The sequence below is a fragment of the Mytilus galloprovincialis genome, chromosome 1 (assembly GCF_965363235.1).
Source record: "Mytilus galloprovincialis chromosome 1, xbMytGall1.hap1.1, whole genome shotgun sequence".
Classification (NCBI taxonomy): Eukaryota; Metazoa; Mollusca; class Bivalvia; order Mytilida; family Mytilidae; genus Mytilus; species Mytilus galloprovincialis.
Genome location: NC_134838.1, coordinates 73,574,687 through 73,599,501, shown reverse-complemented (window position 1 = coordinate 73,599,501; position 24,815 = coordinate 73,574,687). Strand labels below are relative to the sequence as shown.

Below are 24,815 nucleotides of genomic sequence, written 5' to 3'. Positions count from 1 at the left end.
CATCCTCCCTTTCTTTACATATATAAATATTAAAATACAATAAAATCTATGTCATAGAAATCTCTATATATTTTTTTCAATTAAATATATATGTGTTAGGATGGTCCTAGGACCATCGTAGTTAGGACTGTCCTAAGACAGCTTTGTTTTACATCCTAAGACATGTCCTAAGACCATCCTAAATAATGTCCTAAGACCTATCTTAGGACATATCCTAGGATACTTTATTGACACGGCCCCTGTTTCGCAGGTAAATCAAAGCTTCTGTAGATATTGTAAATTTTTTCATTTAACAAAACACCTGCGCGTAAAAAAACAATATTGTTGAGTGTATTGATTTTGGGAAATAGGTAGCAAATATAATATCATATCCAATTTTCATAAATAATTTGATAATGCATAAGTTCGCGAACTCTTTCATGTAAAAAAAAGAAGAACAACAATTGCATAATAAAACCCAAATTAACGAGAACAGTTAGTCTACAAGTATTCCCGACCAACTACAGTTGTGACAAAAATGAACTTCACTTATAAGGTAAAGCTAACATCTTTCTAAAAACAAAATTAAGTGCTAGAATAACATTTTATGATTTCAAATTCAATATTTACATCATTTATCATGATTGTTATAACAATTTAAATTTTTTTGATTTTATTTGGTTAACAGACAAATACGTGTACAGTATTTATATGTTATCGTGCAATTAAACATACACCAAGTCAAGTTAAACTTTTTCAAATTTGTTCTTAATGTGGTATGTGAGCCTAAAATAACAATGATAGAATTTGTTCATACTTTGCCAAAATGTAGTATATATGACATATATTGATATAATGTTCAAAAATATAATAAAAATGATAGGTCACCGCACATTTTATCAAGCTACAGGTTGTGACAAAATGACACATTTTGTATAGATTATACAGGAAAAAACTTCATTATGGGATAAGAAGCTAAACTTAATGATAGAATTGTAAAAAAAAATATGAAAAGATAGCTTTTATACCATGCTTTAAGAATATCAAAAGAAAGATAAGTTCGCCGTACGTTTTTTTCGGCTAAATACAAAATAGGAAAATTCAATGTAGATTCCTTCAGAAAATGCACTGTTTCAGAGTAACCTCCCCTTAAAATTCCAATTTAAAAACATTAAAAATCAACCCAAAATAATCTACACTTTTAAGAATATAAATATTGATAAGTTATAATCTTCTAAATTTGTCCTTTTAAGTGAAAATTCACATTAGTTTAGTAATCTGCATTCCTACATCAAATTTTGCTAACTTGATTGAAAATCTGGACCTTGGGGTTCTCTGGGTTTTTTTTTACAATGCATGATGGCGAAATACACTCATACCACCTTAAGTCAAATATTATACGTTACCTTTTGGAGTCTTGTTGGAACTTGTTGGTTAAGTGTCCCATTGAAGCCTACCTATCTTTTGTGAAAATCTGGAGGCCGATATGGGAGTCTCGGGATGATACCAGGGCCAATATGGAAAAGACATGTTATAATCTTTTTATCACATATTTAATTTCTGCAGAAAAGAGAAAAAAAGGTCAATTATAACAATTTAATGAAAGATAAAAGGTAAAATCTTAAACATTTTATCACAAACGTGTCGTTAAGGACGCAGTGACGTCACGTCATTTAGAATCAGGGCACAATATCAATATGCTCTTTTTTGCCCCGGGCAATTTTGAGGTTATTGCATATGCAAAACCAGACGTATTCGTAACAAATATGTGATAATATCGAAATATCATTAAGTAATGACTATTCCATATTGAGTTATATTAAAACATCATTACGTAATGTCAAAACCATATTAAGTAAAGACAAAACAACATAAAGTAATATCAGAGTTCCACATAGGACAGCTGTAGCGTTCCATAGCTTCATCTATTTTCCTCGTCAAAGGGGTTGTACTTATTTTCCGCTCATATACACTTTGATGGAAAATTGTGTATGCAATGGACATTTCAGATGAAATACGTTTATTTCAAACCTTTTGAACAAATGCTACATAGGGATAGAAATTTTAAGTTAAATTTACTTTGAAATTAAGCATGCTATATGACGCGATTTCTGTTCATGCTAATGCAAACACTATACATTTAACAACATGTCTCTGACCTTTGTAAGAGATTACAAGAGAAAAACACAGGAACGATTATTTCACACATTTGGTTAATAATGTGATAAACGGTTAATATGCTAATTACCTATATGAAATAATTGATGCTTTCTATAAACAAACAAAAAACATCAGAAAAATGAACCTCGGGTTTAAACACGTATTTCAATTTATGAACAATGACTTAGTAATATTATTAAGAGCATCATCAGAGTTGACGAGTTCCAAATTGGCTTCAGGTAGGGTAATTTTTTTCTTCTGTCAGGCGTATGCTTATCTTGTAAAAAAAATAACATTTTAACTAATTGAATGAACAACAATAATAAATAATAGTAAAGACAAAAAAATATAAAAATATAACTTCGCAAACTTTCTAAGATCTTTTTTATAATCTATACTATTAAACGAGAAGACCTCATTTTGGGTGTCGCTTCTCTTCTTTCCACAATAAATTAATCGTCATGCCTCTATGTCCTCTTGGTACATGGCATAGTCGCATTTGTCATCCATTCATATGATTATTCAGATTGAGATATTTTGGGAGGAAAACGAGAAAAAAAAGCGTCCGGATATTATTCCGACATTGGGCGAAATTTTAAGTCAGATTAGACTTCCGGTTTGCGTTTTCTTTGGACCGTTTTCTTTATACTTTGAACATACATTTACTACGAATAAAGAGTATTTTCTATCTGATATCATTTTCAAGTTAACTATCTATGGCGGTCACAGAGTTTATTAATTGAGAGAGTCTGTATAATATATCAATGACCGCTTGCCCGTGGATCGATTAGTAAAGTGAGAATTGAAAGTAAAAACCAAATACACTTTATTTATAGTAATGAATGTACATACTACACAGATAAGCGCTAAAATTATCCATGTGTTATTAAATTAATAGAAACCAAAGGGAGAATTTTTATGGAAAAAGGAGGAGCCGGGCTACAAAATTCATTAAATCTTTTACAAAACATTATTGATTTCAATTAAAGAAGATGTGGTATGTTTGCCAAAGAGACAGCTCTCAAAAAGAGACAAAAATGACACAGAAATTTACAACTATAGGTCACCGTACGGCCCTCAACAATGAGCAAAGCCCATACCCCATAGTCAGCTATAAAAGGCCCCGAAATGACAATGTAAAACAATTCAAACGAGAAAACTAACGGCCTTATCTATATGTACAAAATATGAACGAAAATCAAATATGCAATTTATAAAAATGACTGTACATAATATACATTTAAGCGCTAAAATTATCAATGTGTTATTAAAATTATTAGAAAATAAAAAGGGGGAATTTTGGGAGAAAAGGATTAGCCGGGCTAGAAAACAACTGTCCTGTCCCAAGGTACCTTTGACTTTTGATACCTTTTCTGAAATTCTCCAGTCATTAAATCTTTTACAAAATTTCATTGATTACAAAAAAAGAAGATGTGGTAGGATTGCCAAAGAGACAGTTCTCCACAAGAGACAAAAAATACACAGAAATTAACAACTATAGGTCACCGTTCGGCCTTCAACAATGAGCAAAGCCCATACCGCATAGTCAGCTATAAAAGGCCCTGAAATGTGTTATTAAAATTATTAGAAAATAAAAAAGGGGGAATTTTGGAAAAAATGATGAGCAGGGCTAGAAAACAACTGTCCTGTTCCAAGGTACCTTTGACTTTTGATACCTTTTCTGAAATTCTCCAGTCATTAAATCTTTTACAAAATTTCATTGATTACAAAAAAAGAAGATGTGGTAGGATTGCCAAAGAGACAGTTCCCCACAAGAGACAAAAATGACACAGAAATTAACAACTATAGGTCACCGTACGGCCTTCAACAATGAGCAAAGCCCATACCGCATAGTCAGCTATAAAAGGCCCTGAAATTACAGTGTAAAACAATTCAAACGAGAAAACTAACGGCCTTATTTATGTTCAAAATATGAACGAAAAACAAATATGTTACACGTAAACAAACGACAACCACTATTTACAGGCCCCTGAATTGTATGTTCATAATATACTACCTATTCCTGAAATTCTCAAGTTATTAAATCTTCCTACAACACTTTACATACTTTCAACCACGCTCTGAATGCCCGCGATTTCGCGGGTGTGTTCTTGTTTGATACTTAAACTACTTATAAAAGTATTTAACTTCACTAATGTAAAATAAGAATGTATCATAGAGTGATTTATGTAGCCATCCTGAAATTAGAAAAAAAAGTGGGACTAAGTCATTTAACATACAAGGGACTTCAGTCTATCAAATCCGTAAATTATAGATACTCCTTGTATTTATAGAAAAGCCACCGAACTAAATGTATTTAAGGGGAAAAGTCAACACTTCTGAAAATGCTTAGTGTAGCACTTGGTAGATACGGCTGCTGGTATTTCTTTTAGATACCTTTAATGTTTACGTATATCATAAATAAAACTTTTATATGAATTGAACAGGATTTTTCTCAATATCTCAAAGATAAAAATCGCATTTAAGTCTAAAATGCGCGCAATTATTTATGAATTTTCATATTCATTACAAAATGCAACAAGTACAAATTAAAATCATTTTTTTGTTTAATCTATCTATCTTCCTATACATGCACACCATAGGAACTTAATGAAAGATATCAAACATCGAAATAAAAAAACTCACATAACACGCAAACTCCAGAAATAGCAACATTCTCGCTTAAATAAATCGTTTGTGAGTCGACTTTAAACTGAAGAACATGTATCCTCATTTAAAACAAACTTATTTAGGGGCCAGTTGGGTCCACCTCCAGTTGGGGATTTTCTCGCTGCGTTGAAGACCCATTAGTAGCCTTCAGCTGTTATCTGTTCTTTGACCGACGGATTGTTGTCTCTTTGACATATTCCCCTATTCCAATCCCAATTTTATTCTAACTTAAAGTCTCTATTGATACTTGTTTAATGCCATACATAAATATATACGGTTTTTTTGTAAACTTTTATGTGTTTTTGTAGATCTCCTAACATAAGGACCTACTAAATAAAGTAAATATAAGAAACTATATAATGTAGTGGAAAGAAGAAATCAACAACAGTTATGATTAACTCTACCCATAACGAATCAGAAGGGACACTGAACGTGACATCAGCTGAACAAGGATCTCGGCAGGAATCATGGATCAATTTAGTTGTTGGGTGTATTCTATTAATAACTACAATAATATCCCTATTTACAAATGGCACTGTCTTGTATGTTTTCTTTACCAGGCCACAATTTGTACTGACTAGAATAAATTCGTATATGGCTGTAGTCTGCCTTTTAGCCTTTACAATGGCATCACTCGGTTATCCTATGGTGGTCTCGTCCAGTTTTGCAGGCTACTGGCTGTTTGGCGAGACTGGTTGTGTCTATTATGGCTTCTTAATGACGTGTTGTGGCTTGTGCACGATGTTCATCCTATCATTGATATCCGTGGACCAGTATATTTCAGTAGTGCACCGTAAATTTAATGAACAATCTATTAACTCATTCAGCATCACCGCCATTTCAGGGAGTCTACTTATGTCATTGGTTCTAGCTGTGGGACCACTAGTTGGATGGAACAAATATGTACAAGAAGGATTAGGAACTACCTGTTCTCTGGATCTAGAAAACGTAGAAATTTGGTCCCGATCATATTTAGTCACATTGCTGTTCGTCGCATTTTTTCTTCCGGTTTCTGTTATGGTGTTTTGTTACTGGAAAATATTTTCAAAGGTAAATCGCTATTAAAAATATGCATACTAAATATCTGACTTTGTGAGATAATATTGTTTAAATTTTTTTTTTAAACAGTAGGTTTGTCTACTTAATCTAAAAATGTATAGTACAGAATGTCATATAGCAAGAAAAAAAGTTGACTCCATTGGTTTCTTTTCTGAAAGAATTCTATATTCAATTTCAAAACTGATTTCTCTTTTCACATAATAAAGTTTTCCAATATGTAGAATCCTTACAAAATGAGTCATTTTTGCAAAACCTTTTGTTTGAAACTATTAAGTACTTTTTTTTTTTTTGTAATAGCAGATATAAATACATTTTGGCAAAGTATTATATAATTCTGTAATTTTTCCTTCCTAAATTCTCTCTTAAATTGCAGAAAGGTTTCCTTGGCATTGTCATTAAGCAGATTGTTCTTGTTCTGAAATTATATCTTTTAATATATTTTGTCAAAAAAAAAGATCGATTAATAAGCATACATAACTTATAAATGTTCTCTTTTGAAGGTTGCGGAGACCAGGAGACATCTGTTCGCAGTTTACAGAAGCATAAGCATATCCGCACTGTCAGTGAAGAGACATAACAATATGAACCTGGAAGGAGCACTAGCTCTAACGATAGTGTATATTGTGGGTACGTAAATTATCTCTGTACCATATTTTGACATCACGCTTTAAATATATTATATTGAAATGATTGAACTAGTCGAATGGATATGTTAAAATTTTTGGATTCATATCGAATCATAAAAAAATAAGTTGGACAATAGTTTTGGTAAATTCATTTCACACCTGGTCCTAAGCCCTTTTTGTTAGGAAAAGTCTCTCAATCTTTTATTTTATTTCTCATTTCAAAACTTCGTGTGTTTTCATGTACTTTGAGATATAAATAGTAGTATGACGTATTTCTAAATATGTAACTAAAAAATAAATATCATAGCCTAAACTGAACATTTTGATAGATATATAAAAAAAAAAAAAGAAAGAGTGTCTTGGCAGCAAAGTTATCGATCATTTTTCAGGTGCCAACTGGACCACTTGGTCCTCTCTGAGCAAATTATACGGTAGCGTTAATAGCCTTTCAATTTTATGGATATTAAATAAATTGCTGAAAAATACTTTGAAGTATAATTATTCAAAATGTTTAAATCTTGAACATGCATAACATATTAGCCACTGGACGTTATGCAATCAACAATCAACCGTATATGTCAACAACTTTCTTATTTCAACCCTGTGAGTAAATCAATACAATTCTGGGCATTTTTAAAAACACTGCAATAAAAAAAATTGATAAAGCTGTAGGCTTATAATGGGAATTACTTACTAGTATCTAATACTTTTTTTTAGATAATTATCAAAAACAAAAAAGATAAATGATGTCCACAAACACTTCTCACAAGACTTTAGACTGAGCACCACACACTCCGACGAATACCGGAATGAAGTAATGTACTCAAGAAAACTAAATTATATACACCTTTCTTACCGATGTAAAACAGGGAGGTAACCGCATGAACTCATAATAAAGCTATATCTGGTGCTTTGATAGAGAAAGCAAAGCTTCTCGTATAATAGGTATGCGTAAGTCGCCATAAAAATCCATATAAATTCAAATGTCATGATAGGGAAGGCTTAAAAGCAGACCTATTAAATGCATCTGTCGTTTTGTCTATACCATATAATAGGATAATTCTTTGATTCCACTTCGTATTTAACATGTTTAATCTAGTTAGGACAACTAGTATGAAGTTATCATAAATTCATTTTTTATTTTGTGAAACTTTTCGGAACTTTTTGGTCCTCAATGTTCTTCAACTTCGCACTATAATTGCTCTTTGATTCGAGCGCAACAGATGATTTTTATAGACAAAGCACGTCTGGTGCTCTAACCATGTGTAATGATTTGAAGATAATTCGTCTAACTTTATACTTTTTTCATACTGCAGCTGCTTTCCTGTTATGCTGGTCGCCCTATGCAATAACCATGATTTGGTCAATAATGAGTACGACTGCCTTACCACCTTTAGTGACTTCAATTCCATCATTAGTGACAAAAATTGGAAGTTGTTTTACGCCATTGATTATCTGAGGCGAGATCTGAAAATGAGAAAAGAAGTCATGGATACCTTTCCGTGTCTGAGATCAGAATCTGAGAAAGTTAAACCAAACCATATAGAAATAATCCGTGTACCTACAGTAGATGTCAATATGGTGCAGACAAGAACTAAATTAGAAGTAGTGAGAACAAAATGTCTATAATGAGCCAAGTGTGTAAACAGAGAGCAAACCAGAGCTTGAACAGTTATTTTTATCACTTCTTGACGTAAATATCATATAAGTCAAGGATCAGAACTGACAATAGACTCCTTAAAGGAATAACGAGTTTACCCTTTATGTGAGTGTGGGAACTAAAAGTACCCTAAAAACTAACATGTAAAGAAACATTACAAAAAGCAAAATTGCTGAGTGAGACCAGATCTACAAATTATACAGATGTTTTTTAACGTTTCTTTTTCTTTACTTTAAGTTCTATTTGCCAAAAAGTTTTCCATTGAACTAGTAATCAATTATTATAGATATGTAATTACGTATTTTGAAATGAAAACGCTTACGTATGCATAGGAGCTATTTGGGTGTAAATATGTAAGTTCCGCGTATGTTCTTTCCGTCCGGGACCGAGTTGGTGGTGTTACATCATACAAATGTTACCCGAAATATATGCAATTCAAATACTTTATTTCCGTCCAAGTTATCTTACTTATATGAACTTCTGTTAATGATGAATATTCCATGTCCGTTTGTTTTTATCATGGTATAACAAAATGTTTGTCTTTATTAAAAGTTGAACTTTGGAGATCATTTTCTCAGTTCAGATTGATATGATGTCAGTTTCATACACTTTCAATTGAAAGGAGTCTATTTTTGGTTGTTTTTTTTTTTTTGGGGGGGGGGCTTGAATTGGATGTCTCTGAGGGAAAAGTGTTACCTCTTGGTATAGATCTATTCAGATCCGATAAAGATAAGTTAAAGCATAATTATTCAACATCGATGATCGCTCTTGCATCCACAAAGTTTTGCAAAATTGTGCTATAGGTGGTAAAATAATATGTTGTCTCTCATATTTTTACTCATTTATACATGTATTATATGTTTAACATATTGTCTCACTTTCTTTTTCCCCTTCATCATACATATTTTATATGCTTATTCAAATACTATAATATGCTTATCAACTTATTATCAACCTTATTGTATACATGTTTTTATACATGTCAAGTTGATTGTTAAAATGTATTTAATTTGAATATATCTCAGAAACCTATGTTCATGAGGTCTTGAATTAAAATAAAACTTGAAAAGAGGGACGAAAGATACCAGAGGGATATTCAGACTAATAAATCGAAAATAAACTGACAACGCCATGGCTAAAAACGAAAAAGACAAACAGACAAACAATAGTACACCTGACACAACATAAAAAACTATAGAATAAGCAACACGAACCCTTGAATATTGGAGATTCTTTTTTAAATAGACACTCTAGGATCGATGAAAGGATACAACTAGACATAAACCACAGATCCCCACGAAAGTATAGGTTAGAAAATGTAATACAGTCATGAAAACTGAAGAAAAGAGAGAAAAGGCATCACGGAGTAAAAAAAAACAAATAAAAATCAGGTATATGACACCATTGTCAAATTTAAACAACAAAGTACGACAAAAAGACAAACAGCAATAATCAAACATTTCACAGAAAACTAAAAAAATCAATGATTGATCAACAAAAACTGCACTGAAAAATTCGAGTTGAAATCTAATGCTGCAGAAGGGTCAACAGTTTCTTCGTCACTAGTGACACCCGCCGTGTTTCTCTTGTTGAATTTTACCAACGCGTGTAACTGATTTCGAATATCGAAAATATATGTGTTAATTCCATATTTTGATTGTTTCCGTTAAATTTATTCACAGTTTTTGTTATGAAATCGAAACAATTAAGTTTGGCACTATTGTACATGTATAGGCACCTGTCTATTGTTCAACACTTTATTGTCATCTAAATTTCTTTCGGTTCCTTTTGTAGTTGGGTTGCTATATCATTGACATTTACCACACATGTTCTTTTATTTTAGCAATGGAAAATTAAATGTATATCAATCAAATACTTGTTTGTTGACATATCATTATTTTTATAAAGACCTTGTTAAAATACATTTTACAAAATACTTTATGAAATAACAACACATGCATCGCTGCACTAACAGACAATACCATAGAAAAAAGCAAGACGTCTTAATAAGTTAGTTTCACAAAGTGTAATCTTCGTTGGGGTATTTAAGGTTTTAAGCAACAACTTTTAAATGCTCTAAGTCGGATGGTTAAATATTAGATATGGACAAACAAAACACAGGGAGGAACCGCGGCAAAAAACAACTATCCAAAAAAACAGAAACATGTCGCCTTTTCAAATATGATTTATGAATGAGATCTATCCAACAAAGCAGATGGTCCAGATAAAATCAAGCACTGAAATAAATGAGTAGTGGCATCTCAACAACAATAACATTATTATTTCAGAGATCAGACAAACTTTTAAGGATTAAATTAAACCTAGAAGAATTGAAACATATGAATCCTTAAATTGTCCTGTCTTTATATGCAAATAATGTTTTAAAATGTAAAAAAAAACATGAAAAGTTGGGTTAGCTTCTTTGAAACAGAGCATTGATACAAAGTATGAGGATGAACAGAAAACAGCATTTTCCGAATTATTAAATGAGTACGGTACACAGCATTTTCATAAATTCTAAAAATATAGTTTCCACCACAATGGCTCGTTTATAAATTCAAGACAGTTAAATTTCAAAACTCAGCATTTTAGGCTTGTCGAGATTATAAAGTAATCAGATTGGCTAAACAACTTTCATGTATATAATACTGAAATTTTTATCTACAAGTATATTGTGGAATTTTTGCTAATGACAACTATCTATGCACCAGAGTTCAAATGACGCAGATATAATCAATAATAGGTCAACGTATGGCCTTCACCAATGAGAAAACCCATATACCGTAGGCCGTATACCGTATTAGTCAGTTGTATCGGCCTCTGCATAAAAATGTGAAACAATCTCTCGGCTCAAACGAAAAACCTAACATCTTAACAATTCTAGTTATTCATACAGGGTCTCTAAAAACAACGCAAAGCATCTCCTTTGTGCACAAAGGAGCACTAATGACCCCAAAGAAGTTTGATAAGAGCACAACGGACCTAAAATTAGCTTTAAAGCAATCGGAAGAAAAATGTAATAATAATAAAGAATTTCAATAAAATTTTCGATTTTTATAATGTACGATTTGGTGTTATCACCGGTATCGGTTCGCAACCGACCTTATATTACGATAGCTCATGTATGTTAATTTTTAAATAACGGTTATAATATGATATAAATGATAAAAACGTCATTTATTATTCTAATACTTTGCTGTTGTAATAATTTTTAAGATAAGAGACTTTACTAAAACTACGAAAATTATGAGAGATACCGATGTTTTTCTAATGTATGGCAATATGTATTGCTATGACGAAAACGTTTCAGAAAGGGAACGGAAGCAATAATTCTAAATGTAGGAAAGTGGTTTGATTTTTTTAATTACGTTTTTTTTTAGAAATTTCATATATATTATACATATGTCATATCTTTATTCATCTATTTAGAGACATAAAAATATTAAGTATATATGTCTCTGATCTATTCCAATTTGAGAAAACAAATTTTACTTTTTTCAAAGATTTTTTTCAATCTGTTTATGCCTTTGGGTAAGTTAACAAAATATAATCTTGTATCGTCTCTCGCAGACAAACAGCGTATTTTTGTAAACTTAAATTACTGAAAGAAACCAATGTACAATTAACAAAACACAATTTTGAGTTCATAAATGAGCTTAAAAAGTGCAGTTCTGCGATATAGACTGTGGAGAGTTGTCTCATTTACAATCAAACCACATCTTCTTTTCTTATATATTAAAGATTGAGCAAATACATTTAAAAGAAAGATGTGAGGTTTTTTTTTCAATTTTATTAAGCCAATGCATATGTTTATAACAATTTACTAATTGTACTTCAAAGAAAATAAAATTATCTTTTAATTAAATTGTATATCAGCAAATCCTTACGATTCAAGATGTCACCCGGTAATTTAAAAAAAATCCAGCGAAACTACTCGGTACGGCTCTTATCTACCATTGAAAAAACATATTGTGTGTATAAATCGAAAAATAAAATGTGCAGTGATACGAAATAGAATTTAAGAGCTAAATGATATATTATTCAAAATTGAATTATGATAATCGTAACAGTACAATTATCATAAACCATTTAACTTTTATTAAATCTTTATTGAGCAAAAACATTTAGGAGAAAGATGTTCGTTTTCAATTTTATTAAGCCATTGCATGTATACTACAATTAACTAATTATACTTCAAAGAAAAGAAAATCATCCTTAAATTATATCCAAACTTAACAAAGATCTAAAAATTTAATTAATTCAGCTGCAATATAGAAAGAGTTTGCTTCTAAGTTTCTTTACGATATAACAGACACAATAATGTAATCATATATAACTGTGTAACTATGAGTTTTAATTTTTTTGCCGCAAACTAAAATGTAACTAAATTAGATACATGTAAAAGCTGATGGGAATATAGATATCAATTTGTACTTACTTAAATACATATGTAAGAACAATTAAAAGCTGATAAACAAATTTGATAATATGTTATGATTTACTGTACCAATAAAAATGCCTTGTAGTTTATTAATGACACTTATGACAGAAAATTGTTAAAAACTGCAAGCAAAATGTGTTGACCGGTTAACAATAGAATCGGCAGTGGGCAGTTAATCACCAAACAATTAAAATAATTTAATTAGATGTCAAATATTACACTACAATTAAACAAGGTGTAATAAATTATCGCTTGGGTTAATCAGTTGTGTTTATGTCATTAAAATTGGCTTCATTTTATACATATAAACTGAAAATGAAATTATTAAAGTTCATTAGTGGCTAAGACTTAATTCAACACTTACGGAGGAAAGAAACAACGATGGATTCTAAACACAGGTTAGTTTAACAACCATTTATAACTTATATAATTATTTTTATTGAAGATTGAAAAATCATATACAAACTAAATACAATAAAAAAATTTACAAATTGTAATATCAATATTATTATAATTATTATTTTCATTTAATTATTTGTTATCTGTAAAGACCTTTGGAATATTAAAAACAAAAAAAATAAATAACTTAAAAAATGGGTTTGCAGTTCGGTGCTTAAAACATTTTTAATCTAAATGGTCGATATACATGTAAAGGATTTCAAGATTATTTTTGAATGATCAATTTTTTTAATAACTAAATATTTTTTCCGTCAGGTCGATGCTTCAATTTTTAATATTATTATAGTTGTGATTTAGTTGCTGTACATGTATAGACTCTCTAGTATTAAATGTGATTTTAAAACCCTTTTTTTTTTACTTATAGGACAGGACAAGACTTACAGCGACTACAGTTCTTCAACGACAGTTTGATTTACTTATCTTTGGCATCAAGCAAGGGTTTCCAAGCTTTTAAGGAATGTGCAACTCTGATAAAGAATAAACTTCAGGGATTTCCGTTGGAGGTATCACAAGATGTATTGGACATAAAACTGGACAAAGTATCAATGGACATTTTCCCATCCCAAGAATTCCCAGAGTTAGTTCCAATTAAAGTTTCTGGGGATGGAAATTGCTTGCCAAGGAGTGCTTCCATGCTAGTATTTGGAGATCAACATCATAATGTCGAGATGAGAGTGCGCTTGGCATGTGAATTAGCACTGAATAAAGACTTTTATCTCAACGACGTCAACCATAAGATTTACGATTTTGACACTTTCCCGTACTGTTCCACAATTACAACATACAGCGCAAATTTCAAACCGGGAATGAACTCTGACCCGGAATCAATTGAAAAAGTGTATGAACTTGATGCCATAAAGACAGCTAAAAGAGGGAACTATTGTGGTATCTGGCATTTGTACGCTTTAGCGTCAGTTGTCGGATGTAAACTTTATTCTATTTACCCTAAACTAAAAAGCACAGTGTCAATACGCCCAGAACTCAACAGGATCATATTTCCGAGGAAGCAGGTGTCAAAAAGAAAACTGGCAGTATTTTGGACAAACACGAATGGAATCAACGGTGAAAATTATTGGAGCCCAAACCACTTCGCACCATGTTTACATAAGCATTTACTACTCGAAGTTAAACAGAAAGCTGATATTAAAAAGATTAAAACAGAAAATGTTCTGGAAGATCGTAGAATAACAAGATGCCGTTCTCAGTCTGCTAGCCTAGCATCCATGAACGGTGTGGAACGCCATTCGATCGTTGCTTCGAATCTACACACACCAAGCAAAAGATGTATATCTGGAAGTAGAACTCCCAACATTGAAAAGAGGACACAAAAGACAACAACTCCCAATATTGAAAAGAAGGCACAAAAGACAGCAACTCCAAACATGAAAGCTGTGAGATTTAACGTAGAATCCAAGTGTGATCTTGCCATCCATTTTCTAACAAAGAAGTCCAACAAAATTCAAATCAAAAACCTGAAAAGACATAAAAACCCACTTAAAAGTATTTTCAAATTCTTTATGGGTAATCAGAAGGAATCCCGAGGACCAGACGTTAGTTTCTATGAAATAGAGTGATGTGATGAATAACATTACGCAAAAGAAAGATAGTGCCAAATTGTTGATTTTGTTACTGTTATTAATTCTTATCTATTTATTATTTATTCATAATTTATTTATCTACAACTTGTACATAATAAATCTATTGAAATCATATAAATTTGTTTCGGTGTTATACTTATAGGTGTCAGACCACCAATTACTCCCTCCAATTTAGAACGTAAAAGTAGCCCTACTCTGACACAAAATAGTGCTTTTGATGTCCTTGTTTACATAAACTAACCGACAAATTTGCAGAAATGAAACTTTTGGTGAAAGACAAATATATCTAGATCATTTTGAGCCAAAATGTACTTGTCTATAAGTTTGCATTAAAAATTGAGGATTAATGCGCTCCATAGTATACTAATTTTAGATTTCCAGAAAACCATTTTTTTTTTAATTTTTTGGGAGTACCTCTGTTTGAAGGTCAGTTATTTTGTTAGAAGGCTTTAAAGGTATGGTGAAAATTGGCATGTAGAAAGCTGATACATGTACAATTAAGGATATAACTGGTTTCTATGAAGTTAAACTTAAGGTAAAATATTTAGAAAGCTGTGAAAATTGCAATATTTGGTTGAACAGATAGGGATTTTTAATTGGTGGTCTGACACCTTATATCATTTTAACATTTTGTAAAGGGTTTTTTGGTGGGGTTTTTTACGCAAACATGGTTAAGGTTCATGTAGTAATGCCGGATTGAATGTATGGTTGACACCAGTGAACATCCGATATCCGCAAGCTATTGTCATCACTTAACTTCCATTTCATTCCACAATATTTTCAGTATTTGCACTTTTCATCAGGACTCTATATGTTGATATAAGAATTATACAGTTGCAAGTCAAAGCATATACTAGTAGCTATTTTTGATGAATGAGAACTAATTTTTATAGTTTGTTTTTATGCTGTGCTCAAAAACCTTGTCCCACGTAAGGGGAGGGTTGAGTGCTCACAACCATGTTCAACGCGGCCAATACTTTTTTTGTGTCTGTTCAAAGCAGGAGCCTGTAGTTCAGTTGTTTTCTCGTTGGTTCTGTAATTTGTTTTGATTTAGATTATTCCGTTATTTCGGGGCCTTTCATATCCGACTATACTGTATGGGTTTTTCCTCATTGTTAAAGGTCGTACGGTTGCCTTTATTTCCTTACATCCACTTCATTTCAACTTTCATTGGTTGATAGTCGCTCATTGGAATAATACACCATCCCCTGATTCTTATATCATATGACGTCATAAATATACAACTAAGAAGAGGTGATGTGATTGCCAATGAGACATATCTCCACAGAGACCAAATAACATAGAAGTTTACACATATAGGTCACAGTACAGACTTTAACTATGATGTAAACCCATACTGCATGCAGCATATATGGTAAATAGTCAACTATAAAAGGCCCTGCAATCACAAATGTTATACAACAGAAACAAACCATGATATCCCTATTAAAATTTATACTTGGTGATTCTCATCGCCAAAAAGGAATAGCTGTTATTGCAAAGTTCAATAATCCCTTCCAATTTCAGATTTGAATATTTAATTATAATGGAGTGTCATAGCTTAGTTGGTTAAAATTTGTCCGAATTCTGGGTTAGGAATATTTCTGACTAAATTATAAGGGCTATGTGAGGCCAATTTGTTTGAGTGTTTACTATCGATCAGTTTGATTTTATCTTGGTTGTTGATTTTGATTCTAGATTTGCTGTTAATTGGTCCGAGACCACAATTATTTCGTAGTGCATTTCTTTTAGAACAAAAATGAAAATAAAAAAAATCCCACCTGCGCTTTCTCAAAGAAACTTTTACAGTGTGTTGTACTACTTTTGGGACAAATTATATCAAAATTATAGAAAACTTCATCGCCTCTAACTCAAAATATGGACAATTTTATGTTTTGGGCGTCTTGAAATCTTTTGACAGCTTCCGAAGTGCTAATTTTAAACCTTTTTCAGCTGAACCAAATCACTACTTTCCTTTAAAATTCTGGACCCAATTTTTTTTACAGTGTAATTTCACCCCCGTCTTGCAATTTGAGGCATTAAACATGGAGAAATAAATTTGGAAGGGGTATAAAAATTAATGGCAAGTAACCCACTGTCAACACTAGGGACTATATTTGTGAACAACGAAAATCAAGGGACGACAATGGTGGTCTCGGACCAATTGGTGTCAATATTACTTTAGGTAATACATGTACATGTATTTCATGTATATGTTTATATGTTGGCCCTCGATAATGACGACTTCAGTATGTATGCTAAATAGAAATTTATCCTGTTTATGATAACTAACTTTTAATAAAGCAAACACTAACAATGGCTGCCTTTTCCCCGATCTTGATATCTATATTATTAACTGGAAGCTTAATACCAAAATTTATGACAAAAGAGATTTCCTATGGTTAATTATCCTTTTTTAGATGGTGACGTTCCCTTGTCACCATCTTATGGTGTTTATTTATCTCAACTTGTACGATTTGATCGTGTATGTAACAACCTATTATATTTTTTAGCGATACATTTTTGTTTTACTGAAAAATTAGTACTCTAGGGTTTTCTATATCGCAAACTAGTCAAAACATTTACCAATTTTTTCATCGGTAAAAGGACATCATTCGTAAATATATTTCAACATGCAGACATCTGATACGTTCCGGTATTTCATATCCATTTTTTATTGTTATATTCTTTACAAAGCACAACAATGTCCGCATTCACCTTAGAAGCTAACAAAACATTTAAACAGACTTATTAAGAAGGGATATAACTTCGATACGGTTGTCAGGTGATTAAAGATTGCATATTTTAGCTTTAATTTTGATTTACTTGTAGGATTTTTGCATCGTAAATAAACACATTTATTCTAAACCCAGTTGTTCGCATGATACGGGCTATTATGTTCTTCTCATATATTTTATGATAGTATAATACTAAACCCCGAACTAGAAGGATTGTGCTTGATATTCATATTGATGAAGAACTAATCTTACAATCAGTTTAATTGAGGTCTGCAGCTGGCATGTTGGTAACTGCCAGTAGTCCTTTGTTCATTTATGTATCATTGTCATTTTGTTTAGTTTTTTTGTTACTTATTCTTACATCGCACTAGGACTTCTTTTAAAACGAATTTCACTGTGAGTATTATTGTGTGTGGCCTTTGTTAGTTTTGTATTATTTTTTCTTAGTTTCTTTAATATATTTCAGAGATTAGTTTGACGTCCACTATCACTGAACTAGTATACATTTTTGTTTAGGGGCCAGCTGAAGCACGTCTACGGGCTTGGGATTTTCTCGCTGCATTGAAGACCACAAGGCGTTGTTCTATACTTTCGTAATTCTATGAACAAAATGCTTTCCGCACTCAAACAAATTATGAATGTCACTTGCTTTTATTTAGTACATATCTGCCAATAAACAGCCTTCAATTCCACGATAGCTTATCCTGAACATGCATGAAATATTTGCCACTTAACGTTAAGCAACCACCAACCACTCAATAATAATGATAGCGACTTTATTTTTTCTTTCATAAGGTATGCGAGACTACAAGCTTGAAAATCTAAATACACAATTTAACGTTTGTGCGAAACAATGAAATTATATTAAAGCATTATTAATGAATGAAAACACCGAATTCATACGAGGACTTTAATCATTAACATTATACTGCAGTATTACATGCCACTTTATTGTAAATGATATAATTTATTATACTTAACATTCAGCAAATTGATGAGTACTAAAGAAATATCTGAAATTTGAACGCTCGATTTTCTTGAAAAAGAACATGACGTACATTCTTAATTTTTGCTAAAAACATCACAAGAATTCATTATTCGAACATTCCAGGCATTTAACAATATAACAGGTGCATGCTTATTTTGTAAACAATAACATTCAATCGGGCGATAATTGTTCCCCAAGACTATTACCAGATTAGAGTGGGTAGTAATTTGACTCAATTTACAGAATTATACGACGCCATCAATGTATTCCTAAGTAAATTCACGTTTAAAAACACGTAAAGTGGCTGGCACACAAATAATATTGGAACAAAGTAATATTCAAAACAGTTTTCCTCTGAATATTGAAGTAACTTTAATTTAATCGGATCAAATGAACTTTTATGAAAGTTATTGTCTGCAAATATCTAGTCACTTTGAATCGGAATAGGCAGCACGGACGTGTTTGAATCATCTGAGAAATACACCATACTAACTACACCAGAAATGAATCAGCGTTTATGATGCATTACAGAAGTAGATCCGTGTTCATATATGAGGGTGGAAACGCCATTTACCGTCAGGCGTCAAACGGTCATTTTCGGCTACCGTTAACGTCAAATTGGATAAAGTTTTAATTACTGTGATTCGTCAGATGTCTCAAATAATTATCGTTACAGTTATTTTTTTTTGGGGGGGGGGAATGGCGTGATTCGTCATATTCAGCTGATTTGTTAATCGTCTAAAAGAAAGTGTATATTTTATCGGCATGCACTAAAAATTACCGTTAACGTCATTTGGCAAGAATTTTTACCGTTATACGTTATGAAGGTACCCCCATTACTACCCTCATATATACTGTGTAAATTTTAAAGAACTTAGTACTTATTTCAAGGTTGTCACAGTAGCAATGTCACTTTTCAATGTTTTGATTGTCGTTCTCCTAGCCTATAGGTTGCATTTCTGTAAATATTGACAATGCAATTAGGAACTCCTTTTACGGCTAAAACTGTACAACTTAGTTTTGAAAAAAATCTTAACCTAGAATTGAAAGTTCATATGCACCACAATTTTTTCAAAGGTCAAAATATAGGGCTGTGCGGCATACTTTCATCGTTTATATGCCCTGAACTTTTCAGAGTTTAAACTAACACTAATTTTCTTAACTACCCCTACCTCGAATGTAGGGTTACCACAGATTTCAATGTAAACAATATGCACATGTATATTTACTGGTAACATTCCCAAGTTATGTCTCTATGATATGGAACACAGAGAGCATAACTGGGAACTAGTATGTAAACAAAATTAATTTTCTATGAACATTCTAAATCTCCCCAAAAGAGGCGTGGTTTGAGAAACAGCTGTATTCACAAAGAGCAACATATACAAACATTTATTCAAATAGAAAACTCTCTAAAATCAGTTATTCCCACATTAATACTCATTTATCAAAATTATAGCCTGAAAGAAATTACTGTGTATACTCTAAGGTTTTTTTACTGAACATTTTATCATGACCCCTCCCCTGTTTCAATTTTTAAAAGAATTTTAAAAAATAAGACTTTAATTATTACCAGCTTACCCTATTTGCATATTTTCTGTAATAAAATGCCTAGAACCTGTTTAAAACTGTTTTGATAACATATTGAAAGCATATCAGAATACTATAAATGTAATGTTTAGCAGTCAATCATTTATACAACATTCAAGATTATATAAAATATCCAATCCTGCTTCTGTCTCCAGTCCATATCTTACTGTATGCCTATTTGTCAATTAATTCAAAGTTCACATTTTCTACCTCGAATGGCCAATTTATAATTCTTGTCACAACAGTATCATCTGTAACCATATTTCTGACACAATTTACCTAATAAATATACTAGAAGTGTTCAAACAAAGGCTAGCCATATTTGCAATATTTGTATGTATGCAGATACCAGTCTGAGATATAAATTCACTTAAAATGTTATAGAGATGACTGCTAAAATCTTATTTTTGCATAACTTCCAAGCATACCCGTACGAAATTATAAGGCGTATGACGCCTGGAAATAAGGCGTAAACCAGCCGTAAGTGGTAGTTAAGTGTCTAGATCCAGGCGTAAGGGAGCAGGAAACGTAAATTGTAGTCCTAACGGGCGCAGAAAAAAATGGTAAACCTGTTGTAAATTGAAATAAGCAAGGCGTAAATTTTCTTACGGGCGTAATACTGTTGGTATGGCGTAAATCATAATACCCATAATGCTTTGTTTAGAGGCTCATGGGATTTTTTTTCTTCAAAATTTGGCTCCTGGTTTTAGTTTGCAAAAGTTGGACTTATGGCAGCTTTATATATTCAGGGATAATAAGCTTGTTTTGTGCTTTTTGGAAGAATTTGTAATTGATATAATTATTATGGAATCAAATTGAATGAAAATTGTGAAATAAAAGGAAAGTAGTATACATGATAAATAATAAATGTGAGTATAACTAAGTTATTAAGTTTTATGTTCTTCAGAAATTTTGAAATCCCAAAACCTTAAAGTTTATCCTTGGATAATAAATAATATTAAAATCTTTTACTTTAGGTTAAATTGCAGTATTATCATTTATATTTTCCTAGAAATTCCTGGAAATTCCTTACAAGATGTAATTTCTGCTCTTGAGGAAGACAGCAATTATTTAATACAGTTATTTTCTTCCAATAAAATGCAGGCCAACCCAGAAAAATTTCAAGCTATCTCTCTTGGCAAAAAACACATGATAAAATGAATGGTATTTCTATATCATGTGAGGATGAGGTTAAACAACTTGGCGTTACGATTGATTTAAAATTAAACTTCAATTTACATATTTCAAATATTTGTAAAAAGGCTGCAAGGCAATTAAATGTTTTGAAAAGAATTGGGAAACATCTAAACAAACTAAGTTACTTACAATTTATTACTCTTTCATTATGTCTAACTTTAGTTACTGCCCTTTGACTTGGCACTTCTGTGGGAAACAAAATACCAGAAAAATAGAAAAAAAATACAAGAACGAGCGCTTTGATTTATTTATGAAGACCATCAGAGCTCATACGAAACACTCCTGCAGATTTCATACCTTCCATCATTAAAAACTCGTAGAATGCACTCAATTGCCTTGGAGACCTTTAAAATAATTAATAAAAAAACACTGCAGGTACCTAGACCTAGAACCTCAAGTTATGGTAAAAGATCCTTTAGATTTGAGTCAGCACAAGTATGGAACGCACTTCCTAATTAGGCTAGACTCATGACTTCTTTTGACCAGTTTAGGAATTATATAAATTCCTAGTGTGGGGGTCAAAAATGCTACTGCAGTTCATGTCGTTTTTCATCCAGTGCTGTCTCAAAGCTGAATTTTCTTTCTTTCTTTTTTTAATGGCCTTTTGCTCTGCTTTTTATGCATTTATTGAACATATCTGCCATTAAATGCTAGTGCTTGTATGTTTTTATGCTTTAAGTCTGTTATATTTTATGATCTTCAAGTGATTTGCTGATTTCCCCGTTTCAATGCACATAGAGGCGCTTGCCACATGAAATTTGACTCTGGAGGCTCACAAATCAAATAGATTTGCTTTCATTATATTGCATGTTTTTCATTTTAATTTGGCAGTATTTTCATGATGCTGCATGATTTTTTATGTGATAGTCGGTTAAAGAGCTCACCAGAGCTTTTGTTTTGTCTGTTATTATGTATATATATGCCGACTCTAAATAAAATTTACTTACTTACTTGAGGCTCACACAGGTTACCCCCCTCAGCTCGCAAGGCCGCTTCTAAATTCGTCGAGAGGTCGTTTTTTAGGGAAATGAACAGGTCGCAGGTCGTTTTTTTCCAACACAGAGGACGGAAGTCGATTGGAGGTTGTTTTTTTCCAAAGGAGTAGGTTCAGTAAGACCCTTTTTTGGCCCCAAAATATAGCAGTTTTAGAAAATTATGAAAATGTAATCTTTAAGCTATATTTTGGAAAGTAAAATGCTTCTGCTACATGAATATGAGCTGTTTTTGACAATACTATGCACAAATATCGCGTTCTAGCATCATTAAGTCATGCTAAATTACTGAAATCTTCAAAATTTTAGCATTTTTGTTAATTTTTAGACGGTTTCCGTCTAAAATGAAAGTAGCCGCATTCGTGTTCATTCATAATATTGAAATGTAAGTTGTATTTGATGATTATACAAAACATATAAATGTATAAAGGTTGAGGATGAACACGGATGCGGCCACTTTCATTTTTGACAAAAACCATCTGAAAAGTGACGTTTTTGGGGATATTTGATAGATTTTTCATATTTAAGCTTGAATCAGAGCGTTTTTAATGACTAAATCAGTTAAAATCTGTCACATAAACTAATCGAATCAATTGAAATAGACACTTAAGTGTTTAAAAAGTGTCCAAAAACTTTCGTTAGATGAACCTGAAATTTGAGGCCAAAATCGGCCCTTACCAGACCTACTCCTTTTACAGGTCGCAGGTCGTTTTTAGAAGGCCCTCAGGTCGGAAGTCGCCTCTAAAAAGCCCAGAGGTCGCAGGTCGTTTTTGACCCTGTGGGAGCCTCTTACTTACTTACTTTCTTATTTTAGTTCAAAAGACAATAATATTCCAAAAAAACGCTACTTTTATTTCAAGAAAAACTAATTGTCATAATTCTTATTTGAACTTAAACTTATTTGAGCCAGTGTCTGTCTAAAATGTATTTATTTATGTATTAGCTTCTTCAATGGTTAATATTTCAAGCTTTTTGTCAAACAATGAGAAATAAAATCAATCAGTACAGAAGTTTGTATCAAATACACAAAAGTACACAGCTAGGGTACATGTAATACAATGATCTAAAATAAGTGTAGTATTATGTAAGGATATTACGCCTGGTTTATTTATTGACCAGGCTTCTCATTTGCATTTTACGCCTGTTTTTTGTGGACCAGGCATGTATGCATTCATCTGATGAATTACGTCCCTTTCAACGCAGGTTAATAGTTTATTTAAATATTGTACTGTTACAACCCCTTCCTAGGTTAGGAAAGGGTTTGGCGACCACTAACATCATGGAACTGTTTAAACGCTCCACATTCTGTATGTGCCTTTCCCAAGTCAGGAACCAGTGATTCTGTAGCGTTTGGTTTGTTTTAGATAATTATGTCATTTCGGGGCCTTAAATAGCTGACTATGCAGTATGGGTTTTACTCATTGTTGTAGGCAATACTGCGACCTATATTAATTAGTTTCTTGTTATTTGGTAACTTGTCTCATTAGCAATCATACTACATCTTATTTCTAAAGACAGGTACGTATTCTCTTATAATGACGATTTTTCTAAGTCTTTTTGAATTTAAGTTATAAAGTAACAAACCATGTTAACCATCGTTTTAGTTTTATCAGAAAGATTTTTTTGTGGGTACGATCGGTCCAAAAATGGTTATTCCTGATGTCTCTCTTGTTTAAATTTTGAATTTCAACATTGGCTTCTACTTTACTAGACGAACCACATGCGATTCAAACGTGCAACCTTCTCAATGCAATTAAAGGTCCGAATAAAACTTACATGCATACTCATTCAAATGAGTTGAATTATCGGCTTGCAGGCCCAAAATACTAGTATATCAGCGATGTTTACCTTATTTTTGACGAAATTGAACCAAACTGACTGCTATTAATATTGTTTCTATGTTTCGCTTTTATAAATGTTTGAAATCGAAAATCTCAAACAGTACCTCGTTTCTATGTATGTTGCATTGTCGTTTGTTTTTTGTTGCACTTCAGTGTTGCTGTAGATTCGTTGTAGATTCGTTGTTTTCCTTTTAAAATTGATGTATGTCCCTCGGTTTTAGTTTGTAACCCAGATTTGTTTTTCTCTCAATTGATTTATGACTTATGAACAGCGGTATATATATACTACTGTTACCTTCATTTAAAAATCTTTATACATTTTGTTTCGCCTTTTCAATTCTGTTTCTTTATTTGTTCCTCCCTTTTCTTCCCTATGTATTTCAAGTCTAATTTTATGCAGTGTGAAATATTTCTGAAATTCTTAGTCGGCTTAATTCTCGTCAATGTATTACGACAACTTACTGTATATCAATAAACACGGGAATATTTGTTCGTTACACCATTCATATTTAGTGCGACAAATCTGAATTATAGCTGAATCAGATGACGATAGAAAATGCTTATTGCTTGTTTATGATTCGTTATATTTAAGATACACTCCAGTTTGAACAAAAAACTTTTATTCCTATTTTTCAAGCTGAATAGGTTAGATTATTTAATTAGATGTGCGTCCTTTGTCATTTTATGTAAAAGGCAATCAAACAGTATCAAGATAAGTATACAAAACAAGCTAAAAATGTAGTACATGAAGCGTTAACCACTTAGTGTGTAAAGAACAAATCATCAAAATTATCAGGTAAGTGTACAAATCCAGATC

At 32.0% G+C, this 24,815-nt stretch overlaps 1 long non-coding RNA gene across 1 annotated transcript; it reads left to right on the top strand.

Annotated features, from left to right (window-relative positions):
- The first annotated feature begins 12,614 nt into the window (after window positions 1-12,614).
- LOC143044470 (uncharacterized) lies at window positions 12,615-14,774 on the top strand. The gene is made up of 2 exons (XR_012968690.1): window positions 12,615-12,993; window positions 13,419-14,774. It is a non-coding gene; the product is annotated as an uncharacterized LOC143044470 (long non-coding RNA).
- The last annotated feature ends 10,041 nt before the right edge of the window (window positions 14,775-24,815 follow it).